This window comes from Bos indicus x Bos taurus, chromosome 27 (assembly GCF_003369695.1).
Source record: "Bos indicus x Bos taurus breed Angus x Brahman F1 hybrid chromosome 27, Bos_hybrid_MaternalHap_v2.0, whole genome shotgun sequence".
NCBI classification, from domain to species: Eukaryota; Metazoa; Chordata; class Mammalia; order Artiodactyla; family Bovidae; genus Bos; species Bos indicus x Bos taurus.
In genome coordinates, this window is record NC_040102.1 from 26,379,101 (window position 1) to 26,392,064 (window position 12,964).

Here is a 12,964-nt window from a genome sequence, read left to right on the forward strand (position 1 = left end):
GCTTCAACTTCAGTCCCTCCAATGAATACCCAGGACTGATCTCCTTTAGAATGCACTGGTTGGATCTCCTTGCAGTCCAAGGGACTCTCAAGAGTCTTCTCCAACACCACAGTTCAAAAGTATCAATTCTTCAGCGCTCAGCCTTCTTTATAGTCCAACTCTCAAACCCATACACAACCACTGCAAAAACCATAGCCTTGACTAGATGGACCTTTGTTGGCAAAATAATATCTCTGCTTTTTAATATGCTGTCTAGGTTGGTCATAACTTTCCTTCCAAGGAGCAAGCGTCTGTTTAATTTCTTGGCTGCAATCACCACCTGCAGTGATTTTGGAGCCCAGAAAAATAAACTCAGCCACTGTTTCCACTATTTCCCCATCTATCTGCCATGAAGTGATGGGACCGGATACCATAATCTTAGTTTTCTGAATGTTGAGCTTTAAGCCAACTATTTCACTCTCCTCTTTCACTTTCATCAAGAGGCTTTTTAGTTCCTCTTCACTTTCTGCCATAAGGGTGGTGTCATCTGCATATTTGAGGTTATATTTCTCCCAGCAATCTGGATTCCAGCTTGTGCTTCTCCCAGCCCAGCGTTTCTCATGATGTACTCTGCATGTAAGCAGGGTGACAATATACAATATACAATATGCAACCTTGACGAACTCATTTCCCTAATTGGAACCAGTCTGTTGTTCCATGTCCAGTTCTAACTGTTGCTTCCTGATCTGCATACAGGTTTCTCAAGAGGCAGCTCAGGTGGTCTGGTATTCCCATCTCTTTCAGAACTGTCCACAGTTTATTGTGATCCACACAGTCAAAGGCTTTGGCATAGTCAATAAAGCAGAAATAGATGTTTTTCTGGAACTCTCTTGCTTTTTCGATGATCCAGCAGATGTTGGCAGTTTGATCTCTGGTCCTCTGCCTTTTCTAAAACCAGCTTGAACATCAGGAAGTTCACGGCTCACATATTGCTGAAGCCTGGCTTGGAGAACTTTGAGCATTACTTTACTAGCGTGTGAGATGAGTGCAATTGTGTGGTAGTTTGAGCATTCTTTGGCATTGCCTTTCTTTGGGATTGGAATGAAAACTGACCTTTTCCAGGCCTGTGGCCACTGCTGAGTTTTCCAAATTTTCTGGCATATTGAGTGCAGCACTTTCACAGTGTCATCTTTCAGGATTTGGAATAGCTCAACTGGAATTCCATGACCTCTATTAGCTTTGTTCGTAGTGATGCTTTCTAAGGCCCACTTGACTTCACATTCCAGGATGTCTGGCTCTAGGTCAGTGATAACAGCATCATGATTATCTGGGTCGTGAAGATCTTTTTTGTACAGTTCTTCTGTGTATTCTTGCCATCTCTTCTTAATATCTTCTGCTTCTGTTATGTCCATACCATTTCTGTCCTTTATTGAGCGCATCTTTGCATGAAATGTTCCTTTGCTATCTCTAATTTTCTTGAAGACATCTCTAGTCTTTCCCATTCTATTGTTTTCCCTATTTCTTTGCAGTGATCGCTGAGGAAGGCTTTCTTATCTCTCCTTGCTATTCTTTGGAACTCTGCATTCAAATGGGTATATCTTTCCTTTTCTCCTTTGCTTTTCACTTCTCTTCTTTTTACAGCTATTTGTAAGGCCTCCTCAGACAGCCATTTTGCTTTTTTGCATTTCTTTTTCTTGGGTTGGTCTTGATTCCTGTCTCCTGTACAATGTCACGAACCTCCATCCATAGTTCATCAGGCACTCTGTCTATCAGATCTAGTCCCTTAAATCTATTTCTCACTTCCACTGTATAGTCATAAGGGATTTGATTTAGGTCATACCTGGATGGGTTGCCATTCCCTTATCCAGGGGATCTTCTGGACCCAAGGATCGAACCCAAGTCTCCTGCACTACAGGCAGATTCTTTACCGTCTCAGCCATCATGGAAGCTAACACTCTCAGGAAAGCACAAGAGTACAACTATAAAGTCATTTGTTAAGATCTGAAAAAAGATAAAAAATGATGCCTCAGAATAAGACTCAAAGAAGATTCAAAGTTTTAAAAATATATCAGCAGGAACCTGGTCAACTTGGACCGAAAGAGACAGAGAAGTAAAAGTACAGGGGGGCCTTTGGACCCCGAAGATTCTACTGGTGGGAAGCAGCTGAGAAATGGCTCCCCCGTAAACCGTTCATGTAAAAGGATGACTCAGAAGATGAGGCCAAAGCCTCAGAGGGCCCAAGTCAAGAGCCATTTGAAAGTCATTTCCTGGCAGGAAGACTGAATTCTAGTCAAGGAATTTCTAACACTTGCCCAGCTGGATTTCAGAACTACTCACAGAGCAGTAACTTCTGCGTGCCATTCATTGTGTATCTTTCTGAGCAGGAATCATCCTGTCTGATAAGCATGTGTACAGGGCACCGGGAGGGGGATACCATTGCTATTCACAGGCCTACAGAACGGGGGGAACTGTGCGTAAGTGCTGCAGACATCCTCATAGCTCCATCTGCACCTGGACCTGATTTAGATAAGACTCTGGACTGAGCTGATGCTGGATGGGTGGAGACTTTTGTATTCCTTGGGAGGGGCAGGCTGTGGGAGCCAGCCTCCCAGGTGGCCCTAGTGGTCCGTCTGTCCTGGTATTCACACTTCTGCACTGTTCCCGCCCACAACGTACCAGGGTGGATCACAGGCCCAATAGGATAAACTAGAGTAATGCTGTGTCCCTTCTTACCTTAGATGACAAAGGACAGCTGCTTCTCTCCCTGGCTTTGTTTCATCAGTTACTCTGATGGAATCATACTGTTCGCAATCTGGTGGAGATGACCATGGGTCAGGCAATGGGAGCCTCTCGCCACAACTCTGTAAGTGAGCTTGGGGAGAACCCTCCAGCTTCAGTTTTATCCAGAGACTGTAGGCCTGGCTGACTCCTTGACTGCAGCCTAATCAGAGACCCTGAGCCAGAACCACCCAGCTAAGGTGCTCTGGAATTCCAGACCCATGGAAATGGTGGGACAGAGAATCCACATTGTTTTAAGCTATACTGTTTTGGGGAAATTTGTTATGTGGCAATAACTAGTACAAGCAATATTCAGGGCATTGTCCCCAGCAATATAAAGACCTTCATCCTTAGGAATGACTTTTTACTTTTCCGGATTCTTTGGTTCTTCTAGCTGTTTAGATCTCTTAATCAGGATCCCTTACAAAGACTCAGGAAGCTTCCATTATTCTTTGAAATAGATTCAAATGCAAAGAGAAATGCAAAAGAAAAAAAATCCAAACATTTCCGTATTTACCTGTTCTAATCACAGGTTCTATTTTCAGTTGTCCATCCACATCCATTTCCAAGGATACTGGCTGCAGAAAAGAATTATTACCATTAAAAATAAAATCTGTGTTTTTTTTTAAAAGCTAAAATTCCAGACATTAACAAATAGGTCCTAAAATTTGTGGGATAAATATTCCTCCAACCCTCTAATCCCTGCTTTTTAATACAAAAACGTTAAGGCCATTTCTTTGCCTGGCAATACGTTTGTCTTTAACACAAAGGAAAACACTATGAGTTGCATGTACAGCTAAAGCGCTAAAAATAGATGGTTAATTGTTCCCTTGGTGATAAAAGCTAATTCTTCTTAATTTAGGGAAACTGCAGATGCCTTAAATCTTCAGATTCTTGGTTAGTAATACCATTCTCTTATACTTGCAATGAGTTGGAGAAATTAGAAACATATGATTAAGGACTTATTTTTTTCTAGATGTGATGATGGTATCATGGTTAGGTGAGAAAAAAAGAAAGCCTTTAAAGATACAATACTACAATATGATAGGAATTATGGTCAAAATCTGCTTCAAAATAATCAGAGGGGGACAGTAGGTAGGGATACAGATGAATAAATGTTAAATTTAAGTAAAAGATACATTGAGGCACCTTATACTCTTATTTCTACTTTTGTTTAATTTTCCATGATAAAATGTTTAAAGATATCACCAGCTTAAGACAAAAAAAGAAGCAGACTTGTAAATTGTCAAGTGATTTCTAAGAGAAGTGTGACTTAAAATGCTTTAGATTTTTTAAAAAAGAATAGCCTGAGGGAAAACTAACTTGAATCCTATTTCAACTTAGCCTATGTATTATTGCTTTTAATAATAAAAACAATGCTAACAGTGAAGGAGCGATACTGAAATATTTAGAAGACATTCATCTTTAGTGTACTAACGAAGAGTCTGAGTATCAACTGAAAAAAAGCAAAACATGAGAGTTGTGGGCTATGTTTTTATTTGGGGGCAAAAGGAGGACTAAAGCCCAGGAGACAGCATTTCAAATTGCGCTGAGAAATCACTACCAAGAGGCAGAAGGGAAGGTCAGTGTCATATATGATCTCAGTGACGGGCTCAGTACAGTCAAACTCACATTTTATCAGAGGCTTGCTGCTAGTCATAGGGAGCAGCTGTCACCATTCATGATGTTATCATTTTTCAAATTATAAGGAGATGCAAGAATTGGGCTCATAAAGTCTTCTAAAGATATCTAACTATTTGAAGACCTGTTATGCCAGTTTTTCCCAGAACACAGAGTGGGTCATACCTGTTTTCACCCTGAGCTCTTTTAAGAGGGTGTTGAAGGTCAGCAGCTGCAGCAGCTCACAATTTAATCCTTGTCGAGTAGATGGCATATGCCAGTTTGTAGCTGGCATGAGTATTTAAAAAGAGTGTGCAGTCAATATGTGTACTATATAACCTATTTATCTCTAGCACACAAGCCACATATCCTTATTTAGAGAATTTCCCCTAATTTTATTACTCCTCCTCTCTGTTCACACTTCACTTTGTAACTTTCTCCCTGTCATGAGCTAATGGGGGCGCTCAGTTGAGTAATTGGGTTTAATGGTACCATAGCTGCCTATTATCAAAATACTGTAATTGTCATTTCAGGTTGTTCTACTATTGACAGTGATACGAACACATATTTTGTTGTGGGCAAAAGAGAAAACAAAAAACATAAAACCATTTTTTTTCTGTAGGAAATTTTAAAAGAAATGTGATATTCCCTTTTAAGGTAGGGGGGTGGGGTGGGGAGTCGGGGGTGGGAGAGGGAAGACGCACCTTAATCAGATAATTGTTCTGTTGGCTGAAATTTTGAGATCCTGAAAAGAGCAAGTTTTGAACCATACAGCAGTTTTGGACTTCCACTTAGGATGTGAAAAAATTCCCTTAGAAACCTACAAAAATGTTTCTCCTACCCTAACAAACAGCTTGATGAAAGACACAATGGCAACGTTTTTGAGCCCTCAGAGGTTGCAAGGCAACCACAGAAACTGAACTCTAAGATAATCCACTGGGAAGAGAGACAGGATGGGACAAAAGGTAGCTGCTCTAGAAGTCGATACGAAAAACTCAGCAAAGATTCTAGCATCTGTAAAGGCTACCACATCACTTTGGAACAGGACTGGCTACTTCATCTGTGGGTCTTAGTGCAAAAGGAAAATACGAGAACTTTTGCTCAAAAATAAAGAATTCAGGATGCTGATGGCACAGCCTGAAAGCAGCTGCAAGGATCTTCAAAGTGTGGGCTGTCTGTGATGCACAGATCACGTGCCTTGAAGCCAGTCCTCGGATATAAAGGGAGTTCTCACCTACCTGAGAGCTCTTCGCCCTCTGCCTTCACCAGGTGTCCCTGAGGAGGAGAGCATGCGGTGCTGACCTCCCTGCAAACGTGGAGGTGATTGGTGGCTGTGGAGGACTGAGGAGGTGACTGGTGGCTGTGGAGGAACAAGCTCAAAGTCCCACTAGCTTCCCAGACTCCCTCTCCTCTGCAGAGCCCAAGTCATGACGTGCTGGGCATGGTACTTTCTGGAGAAGCAGCAGAAGTAAAATCCATCTGCCTCTCCTTGAACGTGGGCAAAGACTTGTTGCCTCAGGGGGAGGGTAGAAGCCAGAAGTCTCTGCTCCTGGTGGTGGGGCAGGTACAGATCCTGGGTGATTGCTCTCCTGGGGGGTGTGTGTGGAAAACAACCACCCCAGGCCACCGCAGTTACAAGGCAGCATTTGGAGGCCAGGGGTAGGAGGAACAGGAATGCCAGGAAAACCTCACCCCTGAAGCCAGAGTGTGAAGGGCCTGCCTGAGATTTGAGGCTGAATTGGGACAAAACACATCTCACCTGGTCCTACCACGAGCTTAGCACCAGAGTCATAAACAACAGCTGTGGACAACCGGGGACGGTGTCAGAGCCTGGAGAAAGACTCTGATGCATGTATGCGGGGACAATGGCAAGCTGAGGGGGGCACAGGGACCCCAGGAAACCCGACACCCAGCGCCTACCCTGAGCACAAGGGGCAGCAGCCTGCCCACCTTTAATGGAATTTGAGGCCTATGGGCCTTGAGACTGTGAGTAATAGAAGTCTATACCTAATGAAAATATCTTTCAAAAAATGAATCATGAGGGAATTCCCTGGTGGTCCAGCAGTTAGGGCTCGGTGCGTTCACTGCCGAGGGCCCAGGTTCGATCCCGGGTTAGGGAACTAAGATCCCACAAGCCGCAAGGCATGGACACAAAAAAATTAATAAATAAAAGAATCAGGGGATACTTTCTAAGACATACAAAAGCTGAAGGAATTGCTCACCAGTAGATTTGCACTACAAGTAAGTCTTTAGGGTCGAAGAATAATTATACCAAAGGGAAATATGAACGTAAGCAAAGATATGAGAAGTCCCGGAAATAGTCTACATTTAAACAAGCAAATACATATATACAAGTCTTAAACATTATTATTTCTATTTCTTTAAACAATAATCTTGTCTAAACAAAAGTAATATATGGTTTTTAATATGTGCAAAAGCAACATGTATGACAATAGTACAAAGTTTGGGTGGGGATAAACATAAGGCTCTAATTCTGTATGTGGCATGGTGGAATACTATTTGAAGACATTGTTTTAAGTTAAAAGCATACCACAAATCCCAAAACTACCAGTTAGAGTAACAAAATTATAAGCTAATAAGCCACTAATGATAAATGGAATAAAAAATATTCCATTAATCCAGAAGAATTAAGAAAAAAAGAATGTAAGACAAATAGAAAACAAATAGCAAGATGACAGACACAAAGCTAACTGTACTGATAATCACAATTAAATGTAAATACTCTCAATATTCCTAAAGACAGAGTGTTAAATTGGATTAAAAAAATTAGTGCCCAACTGTATGCTGCCTAAAAGAAACAGGATGGGGTAAGAGCTGATGCAAAAACGTTGGAGGTGGTTCTCTGAGCCTCAGTTTTCTTATCTGTATAATGGGAATATTTAGTTATGAGGATTAACTGAGTTACTATGTATAAAGACCATAGAACAGGTACTGGAACATAATAAATTTTCCAAAAGTGTTAATTATAATAACAATTTTTTTTTTCAAAGTGGAGAACTGTTGGAAGGCTGTCAGGAAAGGAGGTATTATAAATCAGAAAGTACCATTTTTTTAAAGGTCGTTCTTGATGCAGATTGGAACGAGGAACGAACAGACTTGGGGGTTTAATAAGGAGACTTTTGCAAGGGGTCCATTGAGAGCTATGAGACAGTTAAACCAAGGAGGCAGAAGGGACTTGGAAAGATTTTGTGAATTAGGTGGTGGAAACTACCAGCCTTGATGTTTGAGGTGGTGGGAGGCTGTGGGAGGTGGCAAGGGGCCTCTCCAAACTGTGGCCCTGGCAGCAGGGGCTGGTGGTAATGTGCTTCACCAGGTCAGGGGAGCCTGGAGGAGGACGAGGTCGGGGAGGTGCTGAGCCCAGTCCTGGACGTGCTCAGACTCAGGGACCATGGGGCATCCTGGCGGAGGGGCTGCAGAAGCAGTCTGGGGTTCAGAGGACAAATTGTGGCTGGAGACAGAAGATTGAAACTGTTGGCAAATAAATGAAAATTGGACCACAACCAACCAGTCTGGAAAAGGTGGGAGGAAGGAGATAGCTGGATGATTCTTAGTTTCTCCTGGTTCCCACATGTGTAGGATCCAAGTGTTGAGATTGTTGAGGGACAAAAAGATACACACACAAAAAAACGTTAGATGGCAAGATTTATACGCCAAATAGTATAGTATGACGCTGAGAGAAACTAAGACTTGAAGGGGGCATGTGCCGTCTCCATGGACTGGAAGGCTCTATGTGTCAGCATCTATTCTCCCCCAGCGATAGACACTGCAGTCCTGCTCAAAAGCCTAGCAGGTGCTTTTTTTCTTCTGCATGTATGACTATAAAAGCTGATTCTAAAAAAAAATTTTATTGTTGTAATATATATATAACAGAATTTACCATTTTAGCCATTTTAAAGTGTACAATTCAGTGGCATTAAGTACATTCACCATGGTGTGCCACCATCTATTTCCAGAATTTTTTCATCATTCCAAACACACCAGGCATTGAAAAGTAACTCCCCATTCCCTTCTTCCCCAGTCCCTGGGGATCTCTATTCTACTTTCTGTATCTATGAATTTGCCAATTCCAGGTACCTCATATAAGTGGAATTAAAACAATATTTGCTTTTTTGTTCCTGGTTGTTGCACTTAGCATGTCTTTTAGGGTCATCTGTGTTGTAGTATGTATCAGAATCTGACCTTTTTATGGTTGAATACTATTCCATTGTATGTATACACCATATTTTATTTTTTTTGCCAACTGATGGACAATTGGGTTATTTCCACTTTTTGGCTATTGTGAATAACGCTACTAAGAACTTTGGTACCTCGTGTATTCTTTGTAAGATTTAAATGAGTGATTCAATTTAATAGTAACAGCAGGTTGCATTGTTTTCTTTTCCATTACAGCTTATTACAGAACATTGAATATACAATAGGACCTGTTTATCCATCCATTCAATATATAATAGTTTGCATCTGCTAGTCTCAAAATTCCAGTCCACCTCTCCCCCCCGCCACCCCCCCATCCCCATTTCCCTTGGCAGCCACAGGTTCTTTATGTCTGTGTAGACTCATTTATTCTTGAGTCAGTTTCATAAGTTAAAATATCCTAGTCATTTGCTCATTACTTCTGTTTTCAGATTTATCATTGTTCAGTCGCTCAGTCATGTCCAACTCTTTGTGACCCCATGAACTGCAGCACGCCAGGCTTCTCTGTCCATCACTATCTCCATTCTTCCTCAAATTCATGTCCATTGAGTCAGTGATGCCATCCAACCAAGTTATTGGCAAGTATTATTCATACTACCATCTAAATGTTTTAATCATTTCTTTTTGCAAATTCATGGTTTTTTTGGTGCGAATGCTTTCTTTCATTTTATCTTTTGAAGTACTTTCATTCTGTTGATATTTTGAGTCTTTTGATATTTGCTAATTAAAAAAATTTTTTTTAAATATTTTCTTTTAATCTTCTAACTTTTATGGAATAGTAAACACAGCTCAATTAATTTTTAGCTGTTCCTCTATTACAAGCACTTAATTATAAATTTCCTGTAGAGCCTGGTTTGGTTGCATTGCACAAATTTTATTTCTGTGAACAGCTTCATTGAGGTATATTTTACATATGGAATTTTCCCATTTCAAGGGTAAAGATTTTTCGTAAATTTACCAAAAGGAGCAATTATGACCATGAACCAGTTTTAGAACATTTTCTTCATTCTAACAGGTACCTTTGTGATCGTTTGCAGTTAGTTCCCATTCCTACTGGCTAGGCAACCACTCAATCTACTTCTGTCTTCATAAGTTTGCCTTTTTTTAGGCATCTCCTAGAAATGAAATACGTGTAGTGTCTCTTATCTGGCTTCTTTTATTAGCATGTTTTGAAGTTCATCCATGTTGTTATGTTTCAGTTAACTTGGAAAATCCCATGGATGGAGGAGCCTGGAAGGCTGCAGTCCATGGGGTCACTAAGAGTTGGATACGACTGGGCAACTTCATTTTCACTTTTCACTTTCACTTTCCACTTTCATGCATTGGAGAAGGAAATGGCAACCCACTCCAGTGTTCTTGCCTGGAGAATTCCGAGCCTGGTGGGCTGCCGTCTGTGGGGTCGCACCGAGTCGGACATGACTGAAGTGACTTAGCAGTAGCAGTTACCACTCTGTAACATTTTTGTCTATCCACTGAGCAGTTAACGAACATTTAGAATGTTTCCAGTTTTGGGCTATAATTAATGAACATTTGCATGCATGTTTTGGTGTGAACATGCATTTTCTCTTGGGAAGATATGAATGAATGGAATTGTTGGGGCATAGTTAATTTACGTTTATGAAGTTGTCAAGTTTTCCAAAGTGGCTGCACCTTTTTAAATTAACTGATAGCAATGTATGAGGGCTCCAATTTCTCCACATTCTCACCAATATTTGTTATTTGTGAATAAATAAGGAAATCATTACACTTTTTCTGATGAGTGTGAAATCTCAACTGTGCGTAAGTTTGCATTTTCCTAATGACTGATGATGTTGATCTTTTCACATACTTATTAGCTATTTGTGTATCTTCTTTAGTGAAATGTCTATTCACATCCTCCACCCATGTTCTAACTGGGTTGTCTTACTGAGTGGTAAGAGTTCTTTTAAAATCTGGATATAAGTCCCTTATTAGATATGTGATGCAATCTTCTAGTTTCATTTAATTCTGTCCTTTGAAGCACGAAAGTTTTGAATTCTAATGAGGCTGTTTATCAACTTAAAATTTTTATGTACCATTCTTCTGATATCATTGACAAAATCTTGGCCTAACCCATTCTCAAAGGAGTTTTCTTTTTAAAGTTTGTTTGATCCATTGTTACTGAATTTTTGTGTATGTTAAGCACCTCAGTTCACCCTTTTGCAAGTGGACATCACTTTCCCAACACCATTTGTTGAACAATTCTTCCCTTAATGAATTGCCTCGCTACTTTTGTTGACTATAAATAGAAGGATTTACTTCTGGACTCTCAATTCTGTTCACTGATCTATATGTTCATCCTTACTCCTAAACTACACTGTCTTAAAAACTGTATAGTTAAATTCTGACATAGGGAAGAAAATGTACTCTTTGTTCTTGTTTCTCATAATTGTTTTGGCTGTTCTAGATATTTCATCCAGACTTTCCTGGCAGTCCATGGTTAAGACTCCATGCTTCCAATGTAGCGGGCATGGCTTCAGTCCCTGGTTGGGGCACTATCGACCCCATGTGCTGCAAGGTGAGTTCCAAAAAAAAATTAGGTATTTTATTTATATAATTTTATATGTATTTTCATAACCAGTTTTTCTAAATTCTATCTTATGGCATTTTAAATTTCCTTTAATTCTTCTTTGACCCTTGGCTAGAGGCTAAGTCACTTCAGTCGTGTCTGACTCTGTGTGACCCCATAGACGGCAGCCCACCAGGCTCCCCCGTCCCTGGGATTCTCCAGGCAAGAACACTGGAGTGGGTTGCCATTTCCTTCTCCAATGCATGAAAGTGAAAAGTGAAAAGGAAGTTGCTGAGTAGTGTCCAACTCTTAGTGACCCCATGGACTGCAGCCTACCAGGCTCCTCCGTCCATGGGATTTGCCAGGCAAGAGTACTGGAGTGGGGTGCCATAGCCTTCTTTGACCCTTGAGTTATTTTTTAATTTCACTATTAACCTCTAAATTAACTGCACTACAGTCAGAATTTGGTGTCATGTATCAGTTCTTTGAAAGTTTCTGAGACCTGCCTTATGGCCTAATAATTGCCAATTTTTATAAATGTCCCATATAAATTTGACAAGACTGTATTCTCTATTGGAATACACAGATGTATATATGTTTATTCTATCAATTTTATTCAAATATTTTCAAATCTTCCACAATTTGTGTTTTACTGTGTAACAGAGAAGTGAGTTGAACTCTGCCACTGTAATGCAAACTTGTCAATCTTTCTCTGCATTTTTAAGGCTTTTTAACATATTTGAGGCTATTTTGGTATGTGCATAAAAGTTTAAATTATGTGTTAACTCCATTTGTATTGATCTTACACTGTTAAAATTGTCTCCAACTCTGTTTTAATATTTATATAGCTACTCCAGATTTCCCTCATTTAACATCTTTTCTTGGTCTAATCTATTTTTAATTTCAACCTATCCAAATAATTTGCTATTGGTATGTGTCTTGTAATCAGCTATATAGCTGGATTTTCTTAAAAAATCAAACTTGACCCTTTATGTCTTTCAACTAGAAAATATAGTTCATTTACATTGATTGTAATTTTGAGATGTTTATACCTATTTTTACCATGTCATTTTCTTATATAAAGATGAAAAAATTCAAATTTTTTTTTTTTCCCCTTCTTCTTCACACCACATAAGGACTCTGTATTTTCCTTTCTACTACTTGGGATTTATACTACACACTTAACTAGTCCTACCAGTTGTACTAAAGTTTATCTGGAGATTATTCTCATTTCTAGATTAAAAGGTAAAGATAAAATAACATATTTTTGTTTTTAAAAGCGTTTACCCAGCCATATGCTATCCTACAGTTTTAGCATATAATCCACCGTTTAAAATGTGAATAACAGGGGGACTTCCCTGGTGGTCCAGTGGTTAAGACTTCACCTTCCAATGCAGGGGCTGCAGGTTCTCTTGGGAGCTAAAATCCTACATGGTTTACGGCCAAAAAACCAAAACATAAAACAGAAACAATATTGTAACAAATTCAATAAAGACTTAAAAAAATCTGCATAATACAAATTACCTAATGAGATGATGTTTACAAATAATAATCTATTATGGCCTAAAAGTTATTGGGTACTATCAAAATTTTTTTCTTCTGAAAATAAGTTCTATACAAAGAACACCACATTTAAAGTACCTCAAGTGAAGTGCAGTCGCTCAGTCGTGTCCGACTCTTTGCGACCCGTGGACTGTAGCCCCACCAAGCTCCTCCGTCCATGGGATTCTCCAGGCAAGAATACTGGAGTGGGTTGCCATTTCCTTCTCCAGGGGATCTTCCCGACCCAGGGATTGAACCCAGGTCTCCCACATTGCAGGCAGACGCTTTAACCTCTACGCCACCAGG

At 40.0% G+C, this 12,964-nt stretch overlaps 1 long non-coding RNA gene across 3 annotated transcripts in view; it reads right to left on the minus strand.

Moving 5' to 3' along the window:
• LOC113884845 overlaps positions 1–12,798 on the minus strand; it is a 29,998-nt gene extending 17,200 nt beyond the window's left edge. For all 3 annotated transcript variants that reach the window (XR_003509028.1, XR_003509027.1, XR_003509026.1), the window contains exons 1-2: positions 12,758–12,798; positions 3,275–3,335 (exon numbers count right to left, since the gene is read on the minus strand). This is a non-coding gene — a long non-coding RNA (uncharacterized LOC113884845). The remainder of the gene's footprint in view (positions 1–3,274; positions 3,336–12,757) is intronic.
• Between the last annotated feature and the right edge of the window lie 166 nt (positions 12,799–12,964).